The 26,602-nt window shown below is 36.6% G+C and overlaps 1 protein-coding gene across 4 annotated transcripts in view; it reads right to left on the minus strand.

Annotated features, from left to right (window-relative positions):
• Positions 1–26,602, minus strand: part of LOC121428371 (band 7 protein AGAP004871-like) — a 98,896-nt gene that overhangs the window by 43,324 nt on the left and 28,970 nt on the right. The gene's annotated exons all lie outside the window — the stretch shown is intronic.

Below are 26,602 nucleotides of genomic sequence, written 5' to 3' on the forward strand. Positions count from 1 at the left end.
ATTATACTACAAAGGAGACATATCATACACACATGTATTGAAATATGAAAAAGTTATGATTTCATGTAATATAAGAAAAAGGGAGAGTGGGGACGTGACATAACTGTTTTTCACGAAATATTGCTAACTTTCAAATTAAATAGCTTCATCATTATCAGATTCTAACTAAATTTTTAAATTTTGCTCAGTGAATGTTACACTATTATGTTACACTATTTATTAATATATAATTATTCTTATTCTGGGATACCCCATTTACTTTCAAAGCCCATCTGAAGCTCTGGCAACCCGTCGTTGACCTTTGACCAATCATCCTCAACAATAACCTGTGGTATTACCCAAGGATCCTTTGGACCAAGAGTGATCAAAATTGATGCTGAAATAAAGAAATGAGAGCAATTTGAACAAAAAATATAAAAAGGATAATGACCTCATATGAATTTACCTTTTGACCCCTAGATGACCTTTGACCCCATCATTCTCATTAGCTCGTATTACCCAAGGATCATATGTACCAAGGATGAACACATTATGTCAAACCCTCGTTGCAGAGGCGACCGCACCAGCTCATGGCTTTCCTGCTATTTTATACCCAGATAACAAAATCCCTGTTGGAGGATTATTTTGGAACCAAGATATTTCATTTCCAAGAGCTATCAACCCGTAATCGACCAATTATCCCTCTCATGTAATACCCCCTTTACACCAGATGAAGTTTCCGCTATGTTCTTAAAAGTTCTGAAGCAAACCAACATGGCACCATGCAGCTTCGTTTATGCCCCCATTAAAACCGGGGAAGTTCCCGCTACATCCTTGAAATTCCGAAAAAAATGGTAGGGACGTAGTGATAACTTCCTTGTTTTCGAGAAATATGAGATCGTCCCGTGCATGCTACATCTGCCCTACATCCTTGATACGTTCATGGTGCGTTAGTGGTGTTCTTTCCATGTCCACTACGTCTATGTTACGTCAATGGAGCTTTTAGTACACGATAAGAAGGTCCTCAGTGCGTCAGTACTACGCACTGCTCAGACGGTATTTGATATTTAATCAAGTTTTCAAAGGCATATTGTATTTTGAAGTTTTATGTAAATTTGTTTTCTATTTCGAATGAAGAAAATTGGCCCTGAAAAAAAAGGAAACTGTTAAAAAGAATAAAAATGATTGCATGCGCTGTTGGGCCGCAGAGTTTGATTGAATCGTCATGCTGCGTATGCAATAAAGAAAGGAAGAAATAGAAAGAATTAAGAAAGAAAAGAAAGATACAAGCCAAAGGGAGGAAGGATGAAAGAAAGATAGGAGCCGAGGAAGGAAGAAGAAAGAAAGAATAACATTTAAAGAAACAAGAATAAACATAAAACAAAAGTAAGAGGAAACAAAGCCAACGTAAAAGGAGATAGGGAGAGAGACAGAAAGAGAGAGGATACATGATATTTCCAAGCACTATTAACCCAGTATCACCGGTAATCCCTCTTATCAGGCAAGCCGAGGTTTAGACCATAAACAGTTTCGAACGAAGAAAATCCGCCCCGAAATAAGGAAACTATCAAAGAAAAATAAAAATGACTGCATGCCATGATGAGCGAGTTTGCTTCAATCGGCGCACTGTGTATGTAATTGTGGTTTAGTTTTTTTTCCCGACCCATTGAGGTCAAGAAACACATGTTTAGATACTTAAATAACTGGCCCGGGTGATTTAGGTTTTCCATGGTTCATAAAAGGCCTTCTCCAGCGATGTTTTTGCCTCATGATAATTGATGCACAAATAAAGAAATGAGAGCAAGTTCAACAAACAGACTAATGGACAAACAGATCAACAGACCAACAGACTATAACAGCAATAGTGATTACTACGTCTCTGCTGAATTCATTCAGGCGAAACAATAAAAAGGGTCATTTGAGAAAATTAAAAATTAAATGACTGGATATCAGACAGCTACAGAATGAAATCAGATTATCGGATGCATCTACCAGCATAGCCTCTTGTCAAGGCCCCGACAGTTGCTCCTTGTCTATCAATTATGATCCCAAGCAAAACGAGGGATTCTGTAACTCAAAAAGCGAGTTAGGTCTGACCAACGCTGTAAGCCAGGGCCTCCTGACATCTGAGTTGATTATTCTTGAGACACTAATGAATGTACACGTTCTCATGAATAGTTAACAATCACCCTGCAAATGCACCAATGAAATGTCCAGGGTGTTTCCACTGGAGTTTTGAATAGTCCATTATCTGGCAATTGAAGAATTGAAGAAACGTTTTCTTTAAAAAACATTCAGATAAATCATGTCATAACGGTATTCTTGATTTAATTGTAAATATATATGCTTTGAGAAATTTTCTTTGAAAAACATTGAATCATCATCATATTTTATTTACAAATTAACAAATAATGTAAAATATATGATAGAATGTTCTACCCTGCTGTACATACATTCAGTGTTCCCTGAAATTTCATTGTCACTCTTCGCATATGACTAGAATCTAGCCACAACAATCTCAGCAGCCTTATGAATATTTAATTTGATGTCATTGTATCTCCACACTCATTGGATGATTTTCACCAACCAATTTTTGGGAGGAATATTGGTGAAAACAATATACAAAAGATAGTGACATTCATTGAAATAATCTTCATACAATAATCTCCTGGTAAAGGTACAGGCAGAGTATTCTTTTGCAATTAAATAGAACATCTAGGGTTAACAATACATGTTTTTCTCTGAAAGGTTTTCTAGGGATACCCTCAATTCTTGTCTTAGCCTCCAAGCACCTGTCTTTCCTGACAAAAATCACACCAGGGACCTTACTTAGTAGGATCAACCCAAGACAGTATTCTTCACACTATACCCTAATTAAATTGGCAGTGTCGGTGGAAGTCTTGTTAAATTCATTGAACTTATTTTCATCTATGTGCTTGAATTGACTGTGCAAGCTTTCTTTAAATTTTCATCAAAGACATTATTTCAAGAAGCACATAAATGTGTGTCATTGATTAGTCCAGGCAAGAAGTTTCTATGACTGGAGTTCCAACAGGCAACAGATTTATTCAAGCAGCTGTTCATTTCTAAAGAAGCACAAAAGAAAGGATGGCAGTTAAGATCATTTTGATGTCTGCCTTCGAAGCCGCCAGTTTCAGTTAAGAAATCCGAGGAGTGAAATTTTACGAATATCCATTTAGATCGATTTTCCATCTTTTATATTAATAAACACACATAAATTTTTACGCATGACAAGACATCAAGAACGAAGCACTATTCCGCTAAGATATTTGCCCAGATTATATCAATTTACCTTTAATTAGTGGACAAAGTAAGAATTTGACCTTTGCTGAAACCAGATTTTAACACCTTTCCGATCGTTTGCGGCAAATGAAAATTTCAAATGTTGTCGATGGAATTTTGCTATTCATTACTGTATATGTCAGATGAGTGCCCGCACATGCCCAGTCAAGGAAATTTGAGTCACAATTTGAGGACATATTGCATGGTTATTTTCGCATGCCTCCGAATTATGTACTACTCATATAACCAGACCAGATGCGGCGAAAAAGTAATTATCATCACAATAGCATATTTCCCTTTATATATGACCTATAGCTGCAGAGTCATGCAAGAATCATTTGTCTACGCAATTGGAAGAGATGTTGAGCAAAGTGCATGCCTGAAATACTTTATGCTGGTGGTTTTTAACCTTGTTCAAAGGGATTTTAATTGCTGTTACTCCATCTCATTTGAAACCTCCTTGGTCCAAAATATAGGTCCCATAGAAAATTGACCAAACCTTGTTTTTTCATATATACAATATTTTTTTTATGGTTTCTTGTCTATTCGAGGGTGCTGATTACGAATCTGAATGATGCCACTCGTGTAACCTTGAGCATTTTCCACAAATTGGCAAAATCCAATATGGCCGCCAAAATATGCAAATTACCCATGAAAATTATAAAACTGCCAGCAGATTGGCTATAAAATGTATGTAATTGTGTTGCAGGAGCGAAACCAATTTTTTGAAAAAAATATTTGTTTTCTTGATATTTAAAATGGCCGCCATTTTATTGTATTCAACATTATGTACATTATTAATGGGGAAAAATGATTTTTACAAAAGTAAGACTAAATGCAAGTAATTATGATTCATTACGTCAAACCCCCGATTGGAGAAAGACCCGGTTTTATACCCCATTTTACGTTTGGAAATCCCAAAAATCATTTCCAAGCATTGATCAACCCTGCTTGGCCAGGTAATCCCCGGTGTCTCAATTTCACCTCCACAGGCCAATATATGAGCGTTGAGCCAAGGACAAAATGATAAACAGCTGTGCTATTACGTAAGACTTCTCTGCCTGTAGTAGGACCTTCGGAATGAAATTATTGTATTTGATATTTAATCATGTTTTCAAAGGCATATTTTATTCAGAAATCCAATGTTAGTCCATTTTCAATTTTGAACGAAGAAAATAGACCTCGAAATAAGTAAGGGAATAAAAATGACGGCATGGTTTGCAGGGATGAAGAAAAATAGGCCTAAAAAGAAAAAAAAATAAAGGCAGCCAGACAGAAAGAAAAAAAGGAAGGAATGAAGGAAGAAAGGAAGGAAGGAAGAAAGAAAGGAAGGAAGAAAGAAAGGAAGGAAGAAAGAAAGGCAGAAAGAAAGAAAGATAGAAAGAATAAAGAAAAAGAAAGACAGAAAAAAAGAAAGAAAGAACGAAAGAAAGAAGAAAAAGGTGCAGTTTCACATGTATCCATGGAACTCCATTGCATCGTGTGTGGCCCCCTACTGTGACTGTATATGCCATCAATAATTTCCGAACCGATGCGAGTTTGTGATATATGTTTACATGGGCGTGTAGGAAATTTTATAACCTACCCTCTGAGTAAATGTGACTCGGCATACCGAAATGAGAGAGAAGTCGCAAATGAAAATTCCTAGAAATTCGACAAACTAATAAAAAAGTCAAAATTTTGAAGATTTTTTTTTTTTCATTTTTAGATTCTTCCATGTTTCATAATTACTGTGTGAAAAAAATGAGTGAATTTGATGATGGGAAAGTGATAAAAAAACAGTTTTTCTGCGAGTGTTTTTTTTCGGTCAGTTCGAAATTTGTTTATACTTGGCTCGCTCGATTTCATCGAATTTCGCTTCATACTAATCTCCGCCCCTAGCAACGTAACGCCATTGTTGATTGGCTATTCATTTAAACTCAAGTACAGGTGGCGGCGTCCGCCGACCGTCCGCTCGATCGATTGGTTCAATGAGCCTCAAAAGAAAGATCAAAAGCATCGCTTTCAATAGGTATTCTAAAATTGAAAAGGGGGCTTCTGAAAGTTAACAAACGGGATTCAACTTCTAAAGGGCTATTTTTTGTAATAATGGTAGTTTGTACTAGGCGGGGGCGTTAGCGATAGATTGATAGGCCTACCTGATTTAGAGTGTATAGCTAGCTTGTCTCGCGAAAAAGGTCATGCGTAAACGCAAAGTGTTTATATAACACGGTTTGTTGGCGAGGATTAATTTCATAAAACATAACATGGATATGTTGAAGATTCTCTTTATTATTTGCAAGTGATCGGGATGTTTCGATGAGAAAACTCTAGTTTCAAAATAAAGGGTTTAAAATACATAAAAGTGATGTATGTTCGCGAATGTGGGTTAATTGATCTGCAGTATATCATTAACAAAAGAAAAAAAGTTCATCATGAAAGCTTTGTGGGCTTTATTATTTCCAACTATTTTTGCCTTCAATTTTTTTATCATGTTTGAATGAACGATAGAGAAAGAAATAAATGTCAGAACTTCGACAACTGAGGCACGGATCCAGGGGATGGCACGTCCCCCCCCCCCCCCCCCCGAGAAGAAAAAAAAACAAATTTGTAATGTAAAAATGCCATTGAAGCCGAGATGTACCCCGGGATGTACCCCTTTTTGAAATCGAAGACTTCTATTCTTTTTTTTTTGCTTGTCAGTTTTTTGGCGAGTACGAAGTATCTAAAAAAATCCTTTTTTGGTAAATCCTGGATCCGCCCCTGACTTTGACCAATGAAATATGGGACCATGCAGTAGGCTTGCATTTTTAATTTTTGGATAATGGTATATGGGTCTTACGATATTGATTGAAAATATTAGTCATTTAAAATACACCTATTGAAATTATCATTTCCTAAAAGTCATTGTCATGTTGTCCCATTCGACTTTGCCCAGATCTATTCTCTCTTTCCCTCTCTGTTATTCTCTTACCTTCTTCTTTCGTCTTTCTTGTGTTTTATTTTTTTCCTTTCTACTGCTCCCCCTTTTCGTTCGCAATTTTCATTCAGATCAGTCGGTCTCTTCTTTCTAAATCTCCCCCCTTATTCTTCCTCAACCCCTTTCTCTTCTTTAATCTTATTCGTTAATTCCTCTTCTGCTTTCCGTTCTTTTCCCCTTTCGATCTCTTTTTTTTCTATGTCGATTATTTTCTCCTCTTTTTTTTCTTCTCTCTGCCCTTTCTTCACCCTCCACCTTTCCCCCTTTTCTTCTTTTTAGCGAAAACAGGGGAGGAAGAGAGGGATGGGAAGGAATAAGCGAAAACGGGGGGGTGGGGGTGGGAAGGAATAAGCAAAAACGGCAGAAAGAGAGAGGGATGATAGGAATTAGCGAAAACAGGGGAGGAAGAGAGGGATGGGAAGGAATAAGCAAAAACAGAGCAGAAAGAGAGAGGGATGATAGGAATTAGCGAAAACGGGGGAGGAAGAGAGGGATGGGAAGGAATAAGCGAAAACAGGGGGGGAGGAATAAACAAAAACAGGGCAGAAAGAGAGAGGGATGATAGGAATTAGCGAAAACGGGAGGAAGAGAGGGATGGGAAGGAAAAAGCGAAAACAGGGGGGATAGGAAGAAATAGGCAAAAACAGGGCAGAAAGAGAGAGGTATGGGAAGGAATTAGCGAAAACAAGGGAGAGAGGGATAGGAAGGAATTAGCGAAAACAAAGACAAGAGCAAGGGGATCGGTATTATACAGTGATAACATGAGAAAAAAAATATGACACAGCTTTTATTGATTCTGTTGTCCTTTCTCTAAAATTTTAATTTTCTTCTTGTAAAATAATATCAGTGGTGTAACAGGCAGGGGGGGGTGCAGGCTGCCCTTGCTGATTTCATCGCCATAATAGAATTAAAAACGGTGGGGGGCGGAATTAAGAAAGGGAGCAAAAAGAGGAAAGGGAAAGAAAGCGAGGATAGGGGAAGGACAAATGGAAACGGAAAAGTGAAAAAAAAAACAATGGAGGATCCAGGGAGGGGGGCCTAATATTTGAAAAAATAAAAGAACGAAAAGGCGCCGCTTAAAAAAATGAAGGAAAGAAAAGAACATTTTGACAGGGTCAGACTTTACCCCTTTTTCAATTTGTACTTTTATGGCGCCGGTGAAGTACAAAAATATGTATGCCGCTCGGCATTACGCCCCCCCCCCCCTTCGCCAAAAGCTGGATCCGCCTATGAAAAAGTAAGAAAAACATACAAAGCGGGAAAGGAAGGAAAGAACATGTGAGAAAGAACAAATCATTCCATTATGCTAGCGTGATTAGTCAGAAAGGGAAATAAATGACAAAGATGCACAAAATAGCAAACAATTAACGGCGGGAAATCAAGCTGAGGTAGAATGGAATGAGTCAAAAGTTCGATTGGAAAATTAACAGAACGGACAAAGAAAACAGAGAACTATAAACACAACCGGGTTGTCTTGTTTTAATGTTTGAATCATACTTGCAATTAGATTTAAAATGGCGGCTAGTTTTAAGGTTTAAAATGAGACTTGGTGATTTTATTATTTATTTTAAATCTATTTATTATTATTATTACGTTTTTCTCTCTCTCTTTTAGGGGGTCTCTCTCCTCCAAAATAAATCATTCAATCTTACAAAGGCTTTTGCATGGTCTCATTCTTTATCTGTTACTGTGTTAGAATAAAATATTGGTTGCGTGCTTGATTTGATCCGAATCAGCATTCATGTTGGAGGTGCCATGGCCGAGCTGTGTCTGGCTATACATGGAGAGCGCGGTCAGGCGCCGATCCCCGCGGCTACGACATTTTTGCTCTTATATCCTGCATTCAGATACATGGAAATCCTTTACGCATTATTTGTAACTTGGTGTGCACGTGGAACGTTGTTTCGTCTTGCAGTCGCGCGTGACTAGCAAGTTGACTATTGTTCTCAGTGCAGCCTCCTCATTGGTTAATCGTTTCGCCTTTTTTGGCACGCGGTTACTAGGGCCTTTCGGTTAGCTCGGCGGTGGCAAAATATATTTTTTTCACGGAGCAGGGTCAAAACGGAAGTCAAACTTCGAAGGCGTTTTTCTCTTGATTTTTATTTTCAAGAGCCCAATTCTTCTTCCATTCTAAAGCTGATATCTCCGCTAATATTTACTCCTAAGGGTCGAGTGATATATCGAATTAAAGGTAAAGAAACGGGGAATAATAATCACTAAAAAAGTTGGATTTGAAAAATTCCGACTTGTCTCTCATTTCGGTATGCCGAGTCACAAATGTTATAGACGTATTTTACGCTTCAGTGAGCACCATCAGAAGGCAAAAATGTCACTTTTCAAAAGTCACCAGCCAAATATCATGACTTTGATTCCATTTTATTGAAACTGATTCCACATTCTCATCCTGAAAAATATTCAGAAGGCTTTTAAAAGTTACTTTCTAAAAGACGATACAACTTTTTGGGCTAAATTTCACGGTTGAATAAACACAAGTTCAAATTTGCTATATTAGATTTTTTACACATTCTATCAATAAAAATGATAGAAAATGGTGACAGTTATTTTTGGGAAGAGTATTTTCAACAATATTCATCGCTTCACGATTCAATGAACATTTATTGAAAACAAACAAGTGGAATGCCTCTGGCCGTCTCACCTGCATCACGCAGTTCAATATAGCAGCAGTGCTGACTTAATTTGAAAACTACTCTAACTCGCACAAGATGTTCAGTGATACATGGTTACTCTATGTCCACTTTTTATGAACTAGACCAATAAACTTACAGAGATATGATGGTTATTCAACAAAAAACCCCAACATGGCCAAAGTTCATTGGCCCTACATGATCTTTGACCTTGATCATGTGACCTGAAACTCGCACAGGATAGGCAGTGATACTTGATTACTCTTATGTCCAAGTTTCATGAATCAGATCCATAAACTTTCAAAGTTATGATGGTAATTCAACAGATACACCCAATTCGGCCAAAGTTCATTGAAATTTGACCTTGGTCATATGACCTGAAATGCGCACAGGATGTTCAGTGATACTTGATTACTCTAATGTCCAAGTTTAACGAACTAGACCAATAAACTTTCAAAGTTATGATGGTAATTCAACAGATACCCCCAATTCGGCCAAAGTTCATTGACCCTAAATGACCTTTGACCTTAATCATGAGACCTGAAACTTGCACAAAATATTCAGTGATGCTTAATTACTATTATGTCCAAGTTTCATGAATCACATCCATAAACTTTCAAAGTTATGATGGGAATTCAACAGATACCCCCAATTCGGCCAAAGTTCATTGACCCTAAATGACCTTTGAACTTGGTCATGTGACATTAAACTCATGCAGGATGTTCAGTGATACTTGATTAACCTTATGTCCAAGTTTCATGAACTAGGGCCATATATTTTCTAATTTATGATGACGTTTCAAAAACTTAACCTCAGGTTAAGATTTTATGTTAATTTTTCCAACATGGTCTAAGTTCATTGACCCTAAATGACCTTTGATCTTGGTCATGTGACATGAAACTCTAGAAGGATGTTCAGTAATGCTTGATTAACCTTATTTCCAAGTTTCATGAACTAGGTCCATATACTTTCTAAGTTATGATGTCATTTCAAAAACTTAACCTCAGGTTAAGATTTGATGTTGACGCCGCCGCCGTCGGAAAAGCGGCGCCTATAGTCTCACTCTGCTATGCAGGTGAGACAAAAATGCGATTTTCAATTATCATAGGCAAGTATTGTTTCATTTTGGTAACTGAAACTGATTTTCTATCAACTTTTTCGTTATGTTCATGACCAATTAACATGCTTCAATGATTCAAAGGCGTTTAATTAAACATTCACGCTTGAATGAACATGTGGAATGTGATTAGCTCTTTTTATGTTATTGGAAAAAAATGCAATTTGTGACTATGGATATCTGTCACAAACCTCCTTCCATGGTTCATTTGATTTGGTTTTTATGAAAATCCCGAAGTTTAATGCATCAGTGAGCACACAGTATTAAAAAATTATGCAAATGGGAAGAAAGTTCAAGGCCTTGGCCCCACTCTGTGCCATATCGAATTGTTATTTTGGTTGTGGGCCTTTTGGATAGTGTTACTCCTGAAGCCATGTGCGAAGTTTCATGAAATAACTGTTGGTAGAAGTAACAAAAACTGTCCATGAAACAAACCCTAATTCCATATGTGTTAAAATGTTGACTCCCTCTCTCATAGACTTGTGTACATTATGGGTGCATATGTTTAAGAATAAGTAACCCCTTATTCAATATGGTGGAACTTTTTTTCAAGGCGGTCTTTAGCAATGTCATTTGGCAGTAATGTTTATCAACATATGGGCAGAATTCTGTGCAAAAATGAAATTGATTTGTTTATTCATGGATGAGTGAGCATGCATCAAAGTGGGAAAATGGGTATTTTCAACATCACAGACTCATTTTAAAGGGTAATAAGGTGAATATTGGGGGCAAATTAGGTTTCAAATGTGACTTTAATTGCTGAACATTGTTTTTATCATCCATTAATTCTATCACCACACACTTTCCGAACTTTCAACATTTTCAGGGTTGAGCGAGCACAATACAGGGGCCACGGAACAGTTTACAAAATGTGGGGGAGGGGCTGAGCCAAAAGTGGGGGGGCTGACCATGCAAAAAATCATCACAATCGTATGGTCATTTTTACATTTTTGTACATGCTTTTGGAAAAAAAGGGGGGGCCCCTAGCCCCCCCCCACCACGCTTCCGCGGCTCCTGCAATATTGTGCTCACTCAACCACGAACATACGATATCAAAATTGTGTGTGGAGTGGCTAAATGATGGATAGTAAAACAGCATTAACACCATAAAATTTACATAGAAAAAACTTTTGCCCAACTTTGTATTTGCACAATCTGAAAAAAACGACTCTTGTGACATTCAAAAATGGTCATTTTTAATTCAATCTTTAATTACTCATGCATGACTCAACTGATCAATCTCATTTTTCCTCAGGAAATGATTCCGTTCAAAAGTTACAGGAATTTGATTTAGGGGGTCTTACTTTTTTTGTTGTGTATATTTAGTTAGTAATCATGTTTTCCATTACGAAAATCTCCCGTTCGATTCTCGACCGCACTTCGAACTGCAAACTGCGGTCGTATACCCCATTTTTCATTTGGAAAATCTCAACAACATTTCCAACCCCAATAAACCCATCTTGGCCAGGTAATCCCCTTGTCTCAATTTCACCACCACAGGCCAGCTAAACGAGCGTTGAGCCAAGGACGAAATGATAAACAACAGCTGTGCTATTACGTAAGACTTGTCTGCCTGGAGAATGATCTTCGGAATGAAATTATTGTATTCGATATTAATCACGTTTTCAAAGGCATATTACATTCAGACATCCAATACTAGTCCATTTTCAATTTCGAACGAAGAAAACCGACCTCAAAATAAGGAAAGTAAGCAAATAAAAATTACGGTATGCTTAGCATGCAAGGACCGCGATGCATCCCATATAGTTTCTGTCCGTCCAGCAAGAAAATATGGGATGCATGCCGTTCACTTGCGCAATGATACAGTCTTAACGAAAGAAAGAAAGGAAGGAAGGAAGGAAGGAAGGAAGGAAAGAAAGAAATGAAGAAAGAAAGAAAGAAAAAAGTTTCTATCAACGCGTGTATACATGGAACTCCATGCACTCACCAGAACTACACACATTGCAATCCATCGTGTGTGGCCCCCTGCTGTGACCGTTGATGCTGGGGTGTGTTATCTTTGGACCGAGGTCAAGAAACAGGTGGTTCTATACTTAAATTTCATGCTTGAGGGCAATAGGGTTTGTAGTACTGGGAGAAGAGAATTGATGATAAGGGAAACTGGGGTATACTGCTCTTCAAAGCAAGATTTTCGCCATGCAGTCAATATTTTACTTATACACCACCATTTAGTCAAGCATAGCAAAAATCTGTTAAAATCATTTGTCCCCATTCACATTGTACATAATAGTGTTAGGGCCTATAGCAGATTTTGACAGTATTTATCACCTACCTGGCAGGAGAACTGATATATCTTGTTAGAAATTATGCTTTTAGACAATATTTTACTCATAGATCAGTATTACGTGCATTTATTGTGCTCACTCCTGTGAAAATTTATTTCCAAGTTCGCATTGTACATTGTATACAATCAATGTAGTATGGCGGCCATTTTGAAAGTCAAAATACTGCATTAAACACGAACTTTAAATTGAAAGATATATCTTTTAAATGATGTGTTTTTAGACAGTGTTTCCATTTATTTATCACAAATAAATGTATTTTAGTGCTCACTCTTGTGATTTCTTTGGTCCTCTTTCTCATTGTACATAAAACTTTTAGGGCATTTGGTGGCCATTTTGAATATCAAAATACAACATTTATCACATACATGGCATATAAAATAATATATTTTGTGAACAATTATATCGTTTGTCAGTATTCCACTTGTTTATCTTAATAATATACACTTTAGTGCTCACTTTTATGATTTTTTGGCCCCCTTTGCTATAGTACATAATACTTTTTGAGCCAGTGGCAGCTATTTTGAATATAAAATACAAAAACTTTCCATTTATGACATAATAAATAATATATCTTGTTAGCACTGATGATTTTCATACATTACTTTGTCCATAGATCACAATTACCTGCACTTTAGGGATCATTCTTGTGAAAATTAGTTTTCCCTATTCATATTGTACATAATAGGGTATATGGTGGCCATTTTGAATATCAAGAACATTAATATTTTTTCAAAAAACATTATTTCAGAGAGTATATCACTTCTTCAACACAATTACATACATTTTATAGCCAATCTGCTGGCAATTCTATGATTTTCATGGGTAATTTGCATATTTTGGCGGCCATATTGGATTTTGCCAATTTGCGGAAAATGCTCAAGGTTACACGAGTGGCATCATTCAGATTCGTAATCAGCACCCTCAAATTGACAAGAAACCATGAATAAATATTGTATGTATGAAAAACAAGGTAATGCCTCTTCTATCCTGGACTATGATAGGCTAACAGCTCAGAGACAGGAGTTCAGAAAAATGACAATGGTGGAAAACTCATGTCTCCTAATTAATGTTAAAAAATTTATCCTCATTTTTTGCCACATTTGACCCAGATGAGCTGAAAGTGTACCCAACAAGATTCCTAGAATGTTCCAATCACTGGAAAAAGCTGCTAAAGACGCAATTACATCAACAGTGCTTTACATGCTTGTTAAATCTCTAGAGATTGTAGTAAGCTTTCCAAATATTTGTAAGTTCTAAAGGGACGATTTCCAGGCAGTTTTTTAAAGAAAATAAAGCATGATACTTTATCTCTCAATACATATTTCTTGAATGGATAGAGTAATACCTGGATAATACCCATTGGAAACTTCAGCCACACATATACATGTATGTGGGCTTGAGTCTATGGACAACATGTGTTAAAGGAATCTTATTCAGTCTTAAACAGATTAAAACAAGCAACCTTGTCTCTCACGATTTCCAAGTAATTTTGATGCTCCACAGGGTTCTAAGCTGCAAACCTTCTTAGACCGTGTTTTATATGCTTCCACTTTTCAGGCCAGAATCGGCGTTTTCAAAACATGGTTGCATCCATACTTACTTACACTTAAATGATGTTTCAGAATGGCAATTTTAAACTTACAAAAAGTTTGTTCCTAAACGTTGTTTTAACAGAATCTGGCCTTCTGGGGAAGTATAAACAGTACCACGATCGTAAGCATGTTTAAATGATATGCTTCCGGTGTAATGAAAAATAGTGGCATTGTTCTAACATGGACTTACCTCCAAGGATTCATCTCCTTGGTTCTAATAATGAATGACCAATGTACATGTACAATTATTACTATGACTATTCATCTAATTTGTCATCACTATGAATGTTGAGGGATTTACACAAATAAAGGAACATGAGTTCTAATGTGGAAACATTGCTGAGCAAAAAGCCCCTGTAGTATAAACAAATAGATATCTTATTATTATCTTACATATAATTTAATATTCTTTATTTTATCTTACTATTGTCCTCACCATGGTGAAAATTCTATAGCTATGTCAAGTAGCTCCATGAAATTACTTAAGGATCGAAAATTGTTCGAAGTTAAAATCCCTTAATTGAACTAATAGTTGACCATAACATTAAACATTTAATAACATTAAAAAAAAAAACTCGAAAAATTTCAAAAATTTGACGTTTTCCTGTAAAAAAAATTACGATGCGAAGCCAGCTGCAGATCGCGAGTCTGCCTCTGAAAAATTAAGCATAAACAGCAATCCCATAACCACGTTTGCAATCGGCGTTCTGAAGCAACATTTGAAAACGCTGATTCTGTCTCCGCAATGGAAGCATAAACACACCCGTAGACTTAAAGCCACTATTTTACAGATGACATACCACTATATTATCATTTAGACCCCAAGAGGTTTTTTACTTTTATCAATATGTGCTGACCATGAGATTTGCATGAATGAATATAAAACTAGAAATGCTTGGCGGGTCGCGCAGCCGAGCACATGTATCCCCTGAACCCACCACATCATTGCGATATATAGAGCTCACACAGAAACTTGACAAATGAATACAATTATCATGGCAACAATGACCCTGCCCACATTTTGCCTCTGGGTACCAAATTTGATGACAATAATATGACCCAGCAGCACCCCTACAGAAAATTAAGAGTGCCGCTTGCTAGTAACTGGCATGCGAAAAGCAAGGCGCTGGCTTAATAAGCGAGTGCATGCTAGCGAAAAGTCCCTGCTCGTAAAAAGATCGCTTAACTATTATACTCTGCACGCATATTACACGCTTATTAAGCTAGCCGCATGCTAGTTACTAGCATGCCGCAAGCTAGTCACATGCTTGCCGCAAGCTTGAAAATTTCTGTGGGGGTGATTCTGCAGAAACTGAAGTATTCTCCAGTAGCATCTGTTGGGGAATACAATTATAGAGTGATCTGGATATATTTTGTAAACCTAACTCTAAGACCCCTCCCCCCACCAAAAATGATAGGCATCTTCGCTGTGCCTTCCTATATCGCTTGTGTGCCAACTATCATGACAAACTGGAAAAAAAAGTAACAGGTTTTACCAAATATTCTACAAAAAATATATTTACCATGGCAACCATGTCTCCACTCACTCCAAAATCAAAAGGTGGCCTTGCTTTACCATAATGGACCTTCATGCCACATTTGAAGATGATCAGAGAAGAAATGCAGCTGGTAGAGTGCTCACAAGGACATCTCTGCTATTTCTACAAAAACTCATTACCATGGCAATGATGTCCCTGCCCACACCAAAATCAATAGGCGGCTTTGCTTTACCATATTGGACCTTCATGCCACATTTGAAGATGATTTGAGAAGAAATACAGCTCGTAGAGTGCTCACAAGGAAATCTCTGTGGTGGCAGACACAGCGAGGCAAAATCCATAGTATTCTCCGAATTCTGTTCGAGGAATACAATAAGCCCAGCTTAGCTAATTCTGCATTGGATCCAATAATCATAAAATTCAACATGGATGACAACTGATAATCATAGAAAATCACAGTAAAGCTTTCTTCAAAATTGAAAATATGGCATGTAATTAAATAAATTATCTTTGTAAACAAACCTGTCAATAGGATTTCCTGGAATGAAGAACTATATTTCATAATAAGCACATGAGGAGTTCTACAATGTTTTTTTTGCATAAAACTACACTGAAGATGTGAAATACAAGCTATTGAGCTACCCTGATTTTATATTCCAAGGCAATGTACCCCATCATGGTTTTGCAGACATACAAAAATCAGGGATAAGCTACAGCTCAGCAGAAAGAGAGATGTTTCACAAACCTTTACGTCGATGCCTCAATCTAGATCATGTCAAACTGAAAAAAAAAACGTTACAATATTCAATCACCAATCCAGTGTGAGTCTGGCGATTATTTCTCTACCTTGACTTAGTGTGAAACCTGCTTAACAGGGAGAGAGAAAAATGGTAGCATGCTCAAACCCTGAAATGTCATGGTCCAATTATAGCTCTAGTCCATGGTGGGGGAAATGACAGGGCTACGTTCACATCTACTAAAGCTAATTACCCCTTAAGGCTTTCTCTTCTCCCTCTCCACTTTTCTTCTTCCTTTTCACCCTCTAATCTAACTTCATACACAATGTACAATGACTCTCCCCTTTCTCTTAAGTTCTCTCTCTTTTATTTCACTCTGTCTATCTGCCTGATTTATATTAATGTCCATAACATTTATAGACCTATCTACAAAGATTCTATTTATCTGTATGTCTATATGTCAACCTATCTACTATAAATGGGCCAGATGCATACAAATTAGCAAGCAATAATGCTTCATGAACAAGCAATTGCTATCCAAGCCGTAGTAATTTATATGCATATTCCGTTGCTTGTGCTTTTATAAACCCTTTTTCTTTCCTCAAAAAAGCAATTGCTAGTGGTTTGAACAGTAGCGACAACATGCTGGTGCGAACACGACTCGCAGAAGCAGAACTGAGGCGGAACTCAAATGCAAAGGGGTGGCAAGTTACACTTCGTTATTCCGAAGGTTCTTATTTCTGAAGATTTGTTATTAGGAAACATGTAAACTGCCCATACCTTGATGTTTGTTAATCCGAAAACGAAAGAGAGTTTTTTAATCCGAACACTTGTGGTTTTATTCCGAAGGTTCGTTTATCAGAAAGAAAAAAAGGGTTCACTTTTCCGAAGGTTCCTTGGTCTGAAAACAAAATAAGGTTCATCACTCCGAACGCTCATTAATCCGAAAACGAAAAAAGGCTTCTTATTCCGAAGGTCCTTTAATCCGAAAATGAAATAAGGTTTGTCATTCTGAAGGTTTATAAACCAGAAGTTCAAACATAGGGGGGTGGTGGGAGGGGCTTATCATAAACACTCACGTCGCGTCTCTCCCCCCCCCCTTTATCATCAGTGTGACACCGGTGATTATCCCTCTCTCTCCTCTCATCTCCCTCATCCTTTATCAATATGCCACTCCTGTAGAATAACAACACTCCTCCATCTCATTCTTCTTCACTTTTATCTCTCTCTCTTCTCTCCCCACCACTCTTTCTCTCTTCCATTTACTCATCTCATCCCTCCACCTCTTTCTCTCCCATTTCCTTTTCTCTCTATTTCTCCCCTTCTGCTTCTCTCACCATCTATCAATTTCTCAGTCCTCTAGAATAACAAGTTGATTACTTGGGAGATAGTATTAACAGGATCAATTACAATTTCACACTTCAAGTGATTTTGGCTTACTTTGATAATTAGGCATTCCCCTTAATGAAATATCTCCACGCTGTCATGCGTAACATCATTTTCAATCTATCCATATTTTGCAACTGCTAGATTAAATTGAGCTGAGATACTGTAAGAATGACGCCAATGATTAATAATAAAATGGGAACTTACGGAGTCTTGAAAAGAATGGGTCAATGAATAGTAATGATAAGAAGCAAAAAATGAATATCAAGGAATCTTTATATTGAATGTTTGTTTCAAGGTAACTTTGGCAAATTTAAATTTGGGGTTTAATACATTGCACAGAAAGAAAAATAAATCCCCAATCATGTTTATGAATATTGTTGTATGTGGCTCTCTTTCCTCAGGCTCTCTAATTTAAAACAAGCATAAATTCAAGTCAATTAGAAAACAAATTCATTCTACAGTGTGTACAAAAAAAGGTTTACACTTTGAAATATTCCTATAAAATCATATATCTGTCATATATTGAAGCTTTTTCAATATTTACATATTTGAACAGGTCTCTTTAAAGAGAAATGCTAGTAGTTGCAGTAAACGCTGATTTCATGAGAAAGTCTGTAAAACCAGGCTTAATTGTCAGCATATCGCCGAGGATCTAGATCTGGTACAGTTACATAAACCGAACTTTGTGATATCTTGAAATCTACGCTGAAAAATGTTCACAATGAAGATCACCAACACAGATAGGCACACATGGGACAGTGTATTATTATTGCTGGAATAAACACCAGACGGAAGTGACCGAATCCGCGCTTATTTTGCTGATTTCTCAGCAGTTACACAAATTCTTCCAGAATCCTTTGGCACATATTTTTTATTCATACAGACACTTGGGTGGTCATTATATTAGATTCTGTAAAAAATCATTTTGTGATCGTTACCAAAACTGGAATTTATCTTAAAGCAAATGATGATATGACAATCAACAATATTTCTGCTTAAGTGTCGAAATCTTTCTAAAAAGTTCTGTGAAAAATTATCTGTGAAAAACTTGGAAATAGTTGCATGGATGAAAGTAGAAGTTAATCATTAAAAGCACATGGACTTTAGCTAAGAAGATTGTTATGAAAATACACTGGCCTCAAACACTGCAACAGTCCCGGAACTGTAATGTGACAGAAGTGGTGTTGGCATTAATGTGAATGCTCAGACCGGTGATAAACTATCCCGTGTTACCTGTGTTAGCTCTCAAGCCATAGTAATATCAACAGGACACTCCCATGACTATCACAGTCTGCCTTCAGTGTAAAAGCTACAACACCGGGATAAACCACTTTCAATTTTTCTTACTTAATATTTTTTTCCACAAGTAGGTATATAAAGTGAAATAGAAAATAAAGGTAATGATAGATTGAGTCAACGTAATTATTTTTTAAATATAAGCCTAAATTTGATGAAAATGAAATATGTTGCACTACCGATACTTATGCGATTCTGACTTGAAACAATAAATAACTAGATTTTAATTCGTAATGCAGATGAATTAGGTGGTCTGTCAGAGATAAACAGACATAATTATTTAATCAGATTAATAGATATTAGATTGAAAGATAAATAAACAGACAGACATACAAGATAAATAGATATTGATGATAAAAAGTTAAGATGATGAGGATTGATGACAAATATGATGATGGTGATCACGATAATGATGATAACTGTGATTATGATATTATATTTGATAAACACATAGATTCAGAGACAGATAGATACATACACAGATAGAGTGAAGATATCAGTGGCTCACAAAAAAGAGGAATGTAGAATCCAGTTTTGAGAAAAAGTCATCTCCCATAGAGATTACATGAAAAATGAGCCTAAATGACATGCCTCTAAAAATTGACAGTTTTCAGAATGATCCATTTATCAAAATGAAAAATGAAGGCAATAACTCAGAAAAAGTAAGCCCTGACCTGAAACGTATGAAAAATTAATCATAAGCAGTTTTTAGCATTTTTTAATTTTGACGTATGTGTCATGACCTTTGATGACATCCATATTTGTCCTTTGACCTAAATTTATTTGATGTAAATATGATTGATTATTTATGATCCATTATGTTGATATGATCAAATTACAAATTTTACAAAATGGCACGTAGATGACGTCATCATGGCCTGATAACCTTGAAAAGCTTAGTACCACAACTCTATGATGAGACTTTATAGATTACATGAAATTCAATTAAAATGATCAAACAGATTTTGAGAAAACTTGGCGACAGTCATTGGAGCTAAAAGTTAATAAATAGATAATAAACAAATTCTGATGAAATTATGAGGTGATCTGTCAGAGACAGACCACCAAATAAATAGGGAGTTTTGATCGAGGGTCTAGTGAACAGATATCCAGCACTTCTGGTCATATCGAAGTCACTCATCGGATCATGAGTATACATGGGATTTGGTGCAGAGGTCATAACAAGTGGAATGCCTCTGGTAGTCTCGCCCGCATTACACAATTCAATATAGCAGCAGTGCTGACTTTGAACTTGAAAACGATTGTAACACTCTTAAATTGTGTAGCGTCCCACCGCTGCCACCAATGTAACACTCTTAAATTGTGTAGCGTGGTAATATGTGGATGAGTGTTATCTAGTAGAACAAATGATGAAGCACAGTCATAATAGTTAATATTCTCGAACATTTATTATAACAAAGTCATGAAAGTGGATGAACCCAATATTGACCTCTAACCACATGAGTGGTGGTCTGGGTTTTAGAGACGGGTCTACACCTGATGAAGGTGGGAAGCAAGATTGATCTATCCTTGCTTTCCCTGTATGATTATATGTAAGTCTCTGTTTATCCAGTTATTATATCTGCAGACATGCTAATTAGCCAGCAGTATTATGTTAAGTGTGAATAATAGATCTTTTACATAAAAGAACAGCTTTACTTTATGAGTTGAGCTAAAGCTTTGTAGGCTGTGCACACCAAGTATTGTGTTTTAAATCCTAGTATTATAGCTTTTATCCTTTGAGTATTCATTATGGTGTTACTCATTAGTAGTTCATTGTTATACCACTGAACTCTTAACAGTAGGGGAAGGCGGGGTAAGTTGAGCATAGGGGCAAGTTGAGCCACCAGCCCCAGGCCAATAATGAATGAGTCAGACATTGTGGTGGTGTCATGTATTGATGACCCATAGCGTAACCCCTAACCCCACCACATTGTTTCCAACTTTGAAACAAAAAGTAGTTTTTTAGAGGGGAAAATGTGAATTTCAGCCAAAAAAGTAAAAAAGAGTGTGAAATAGATAAGTGCTTTATAAACACACACGTCTTTAAATATAATAAAGACATGATAACAACATTATTAGTCTAGGTATGGATCTTCATTCTTGTCATAGTCTTTTATATGATGGATGCATAATAAATGTGTGGATACAAAATTATCGCAATAAGTTCGGACTGGGGTAAGTTGAGCCAAACAGCATGGGGTAAGTTGAGCCATGGTAATTGCTATGGTAATGTATCTTAAAAAACAAACAAACCATAAAAGTCGATTTAAATGCAGGCTCAAAGGAGCAAATTGACATGACTGCTCTTTTCCTTTTACAGAATGTTAGTATTTATAGAAAATTAGCAAGTGAAAAGACTTTAAACAAAAAATTGACATGCTGGTTCTCCCCCATACATTTTGTACATAGTTTTTGTGGCTCAAATTACCCCAGAAGGTGGCTCAAACTTACCCCATACATGGGGCAAGTTGAGCCATTTGACATCGTTTTTTTCAAAGGTCACGATGACTTTCAGTGTTGGGGTAGAAAGTTATATATAGGTGGAAAATATTTCAGAAGAATGAAATTTCAAGGCAAGGTACTTATTTTGACAAGATTATTAATCATATCAATTCTAACATGCAAAAAGCAAAAACTGTCACAACTTGCCCCGCCTTCCCCTATAGTAAGTGGTTTATACTGTACACAATCTTTACAGGTTTTACTCTTACATTATTATAGAATAATATTAACAAAAAACACCATTCATACAATGATAAAATACTATGTTCATTGACCCTAAATGACATTTGACCTAGATTGTGTGACCGAAGACTTGTGCAAGAGATCAGTGATACTTGATTACCCATGAACTAGATCCATACACTCTCAAAGTTATGATGGCAATTCAACAAATAACCCAAACATGGCCAAAGTTCATTGACCTTGGTCATGTGACCAGACACTCATGCAGGATGTTCACTCATTCTTGTATACTCTTATGTTGAAGTTTCATGAACCAGATTCATACATTTTCAGAGTTAATGACATTAAAAAAAACTTAAACTTGGTCTATTAAAATTTTGTTTTAATTCCCCAAACAAAATCTAAGTTCAAATGACCTTTGACCTTGGTCATGTGACCTGAAACTCCCAAAGGATGTTCAATGATACTTGATTACTCTTATGTCCAATATTCATGAACTAGATCTACATATTATATAAGTTATGATGACATTTCAAAAACTTAACCTTTGGTTTAGATTTTGATGTTGATTCTCCCAACATGGTCTCAGTTCATTGACCCTATGACATTGAACCAGTGTGTTGGCTCAGCTGGTAGAGCATCTGCCTCACAATCGAGAGGTCGTTGGTTCAAACCCTGGCCGCGTCAGACCAAAAGACATTAAAAGATGGGAGTTGCTGCTATCCTATTTGGCGTTCAACGATTAAAGGGATAGAGCCTCGTTGATCTGGCGCTGCACAGTGGCTGCCGGGCCCACGATCATTTGGGCAAAGCAAATTTTCAGAGTATTTCATTTCATGTCTATTTCGAACGATAAAATATTGATTTTCATTTGTCCTTAGTCATGTGACTTCAAACTCGGGCAGGATGTTCAGTAATAAATATCGTGTCCAGGTTTCATGACTTTGGCCCATACACCTTTTAAGTTATGATAACCTTTCCAAAACTTAACCTTTGGTTAAGGTTTAATGTTGGTGATGACGCCGCCGTCTGAAAAGTGGCGCCTATAGTCACATTCTGCTATGCAGGCGAGACAAAAATCACCCGCTGCAATGATGTGATGGGTTCATGAAATTTATCTGAACACTGTGTGTGGATAACTCTTATAATGTGATAGCATTTAGAGCAGGATTATAGAGGTGTTGCCGTCCTGTGACAGCACCAGGATAAATATGAAAACCACTGTGAAGATTTCCTTGACCAAACACTCCATTGAGTTCCATCCCTCCTCCCATTGTGATGATTGTCTGCTTTAGATGTAGCAGTCATTCTAATAGGCTTTATTTAATACCTGGGGAAAGTTTGGAAAAATAAATTGAATGATTAAATGTACTCCTTTTTAATTGATCAAACTTAATACAAAACAAAATGCTAGAAATGAAATTTTGTTTACATTGATTTGCTACATTTTATGCCCTTAGATCCAACTGGCACAAACAACCTAAAAATAATGTTTACCTACGCTTGAAATGTAAATATCTCTAAGTTTTATATTAAGTGACCCAAAGTGCCCCCCCCCCCTCAAAAAAAGAGAAAAGAAAATGTATGGCATGGCATGGCTTGGTTTTTTTTTGCTTTTTTCCATGAACACAGCAAGAAAATCATCATTTTTGCGTAAACCAATTTCTGTGAGCTTTACAAAAAATAGACAGTGCTCACTCAAGTGTAAGATTTAATATTGTAATTCTAGTTCGATAGACAAAGACAAAACCAAAGCCTAAGAATATATACAAAAATATCCCCATGTTGTATTTTTTTAATAAGGGAGATTTACTCTCCAAATAAACTTTCTATTGATAGGCACTGTAGATTCACTTGGTCAGCTCATGTGCTACAGAAATGTGGGTGACATACTCTACTTCCAGTTGTTTTGCTAGCCTGGAATGCATCACAATCAATACTATTATGTGGTAACTTTGAAAAACTTGCAATTTACTTGATATTGTCCAAGCTTAAACCACAAGGGATCCCAGAAAAGGCATTCAAGTGATCCAATCAGGTGATGAGGGGAAGAAGGGCATAGATTCCATGCTAAATGATGAATTAACATCATTCTAGCACTGAGAGGATGCAAATGGCTTTACTCTCCAGTGGGCTCTGATCTAATAAGAACTTCACACATGATAAACCCAATGCCATCATTGAAGATCACATATCTACCATGTGAAAATATCCGTGTTCACCAATATCCAGACTAGAGTCCAACCAACATTTCTAAGCACTGTTTGGATATTTCAAGAAATTGTCCAAACAAACAATAATATCAATGCCAGCACTGCCACAATGATTATTTCTCTAATGTTTAAATTTCTAAATCAGGGGTAGTGATTTTTCCATGTCTGGCATTAGTGATTTTTTTACCTGATTCCTAAGAAAGCATCAATGCTTGTAAATGAGCAACCAGAGGACCAAAGGCTTTAAGGTCCTCTCTGAGGGACCTGGTAATGAGGCATGTACCTGTATTTGGAGTTAAAAACTTATTTTACCATTTTCAATGAATTTTGTTGGGCTGTAATAACATTTGAAAAAAGGAAAGTGGGGATGTGGGCATCAGCCCACCTAATGAATATTCATGACAATATTCATGAAAATTAGGCTGGGCAGGAATTACGTTTTCAATTTCTTTCAGTCTTTGAGAAGCGAGTCCCTTGGAACTTGCAAAGTTAAGGGTGTTGTGATAAATTAATGATCATTCATGACTTATTAGATTGAAATTTAATGCATGAGTGAATATGAATTGCAATTTTTAGCGCAGCATTTCAACTTTATCCTGTAGATCTTAGCAGTGTGTTACTCAGGAGAATGTGGGTGAGGTAGCACTCCAGTAGGTGGAGTAGGTTGATGGGTTGAGGGTTAACAGAACATTAAGCCTTCTTCATACAAACCCCACCCCCGCTTGTTGGGGATCGAGACTGGTTGCTATTACATGTACGCATGAAGTCCAGTGCCGTCCGACTGTCAATTCAATAATCAATTCTGAAAATTTGATCGTCAACTTTTACCTATGAATCATTTAATCAAAAATTTATCAGTGAATCAACTCAATCAATTTGATCACTCAAAACTTCAGCTTTTTTCAATAAATTATTAATAAAACATTCAGCTTTTTTCAATGAATCATTTCATAAAACATAATCAGTCATTTTTTTAAGTAATCAGTTAACTAAAGAACTCACCCATCAACCATTGAGGAGTTGGCAGATTAGTTTTGAATACATTAAGTATATCCACAAACCAGGGGTTCTCAAACTTTTTCTTTGAAGGGCCAGATGGGACACAAAATAGTCCTGAAAAGGCCAGGGTGAAGTGGATACAAAAAAATGTGTGCAAAGCGCAAAGACCCCTGCGGCCGGGGTCCTAGATGCTCCCTTGTGTAATCTGGTCCTTATTTTTCAGTTTCATATGGAACACAGGCAAAATTTGATAAAATCTCAAAATACAGCGAGAGTCAATAGTAATAACGAAATTGTAGTACTTTGTTAAAAGGAATCTAGATTGTACCTATACATACCTGGAATTAAGGAGACAGATAATGTCTTGAAGTATCAATTTTTTTTTTTTTAATTATATGTTTTATTAGGAAATCAATATCAAAATTTTTTGTACCCAAAGTAGATTGAATAATAAGGTATGTCTTTTGTAGACTCTAATAAGGGTGTCAGTCTCTTAATCATGTTCAATAAGAAAAGTAAAACTGTCTGTCAGCAACAAGTTGCTTGAACTTTGGCACAAAAGGTGTAATTGCCAGACGAAAGCAATGGTGCAAAGGTTCACTGGTCAAGGTACTTTGGTATGAGTTCTTTAAAATGTTCATTGTGGAAAAGCGAGTTTTGAAATTTTTAGCCAATTTCTCCAAGAATGAAACATGGTAATGATGATTGCCATAAGTGTGACACAGTAGAGTTGGGAAATGGAGATGTGCCTCTGTGATGTCATTCTTGAAGAGCTCCAGTCGCCTCTCGAAAGAATGCACAGAAAAATACGATTGTCAGCATCCACCTTCCTTTTTTTGCGGAATTTGATGCAATCTTGACCTGGCTAACAATTAATGATGACTAATGAACCCCTGAGAAAATCTGCAGAACCAGCAATTAAGTTTACGTTATAAATAAAAATTGATCGCAAGCCATGTATGAATTTGTGTGCATTTGTGTTCAAATGCAACGTGTTATCAACATTTGATGTGAAACTACTTTTTCAATGTGGCGCTCGTCATCTAATAAGAAAGTAGAACAGACAGAAAAGACTCCACTAAACTTTGTTTAAAAGTCAAACTTATTTGATTGCCATTACTTTTATTATAGTTAGGTCTACATGGATACACAATGTAATCACATTGAGCTGTGTTTCATATTTTGACTTAACAGTGATTAAAAAAAAACAGCAGAGTCTTGCGGGCCGTATCTTGAGAACCCCTGCCATAAACTTTAAAACTGATGGCAATTAAACAAATACCCACAACATGGCCAAAGTTCATTGACCCTAAATGACCTTGGTCATGTGACCTGAAACTTGCACATGATGTTCAGTGATACTTGATTACTCTTATATCCAAGTTTTATGAACTAGCTCCATAAACATTCAAAGTTACAATATAAATTCTACAAATACCCCAAATATGCCAAAAATTCATTGACACTAAATGACCTTTTACCTTGGTCATGTTACCTTCGAAGCTCAAAAACAGGATGTTCAGTAATACTTCATTAACCTCATGTGTAGGTTACATGAACTTGGTCTATATATTTTCTAAGTTATGATGACACTTTAACAAGTGGAATGCCTCTGGCGGTCTCACCTGCATCACTCGACTCAATATAGCAGCAGTGCTGACTTTGAAAACTACTACTAGTATAACTCGCACAGGATGTTTAGTGATACTTGGTTACTCTTATGTCCACGTTTTATGAACTAGACCAATACACTTAGAGATATGATGGTAATGCAACAGATACCCCCATTATGGCCAAAGTTCATTGACCTTTGACCTTGGTCATGTGACCTGAAACTCATGCAGGATGTTCAGTGATACTTGATGAACCTTATGTCCAAG

Source organism: Lytechinus variegatus, chromosome 15 (assembly GCF_018143015.1).
Source record: "Lytechinus variegatus isolate NC3 chromosome 15, Lvar_3.0, whole genome shotgun sequence".
In the NCBI taxonomy this organism is placed as follows: domain Eukaryota; kingdom Metazoa; phylum Echinodermata; class Echinoidea; order Temnopleuroida; family Toxopneustidae; genus Lytechinus; species Lytechinus variegatus.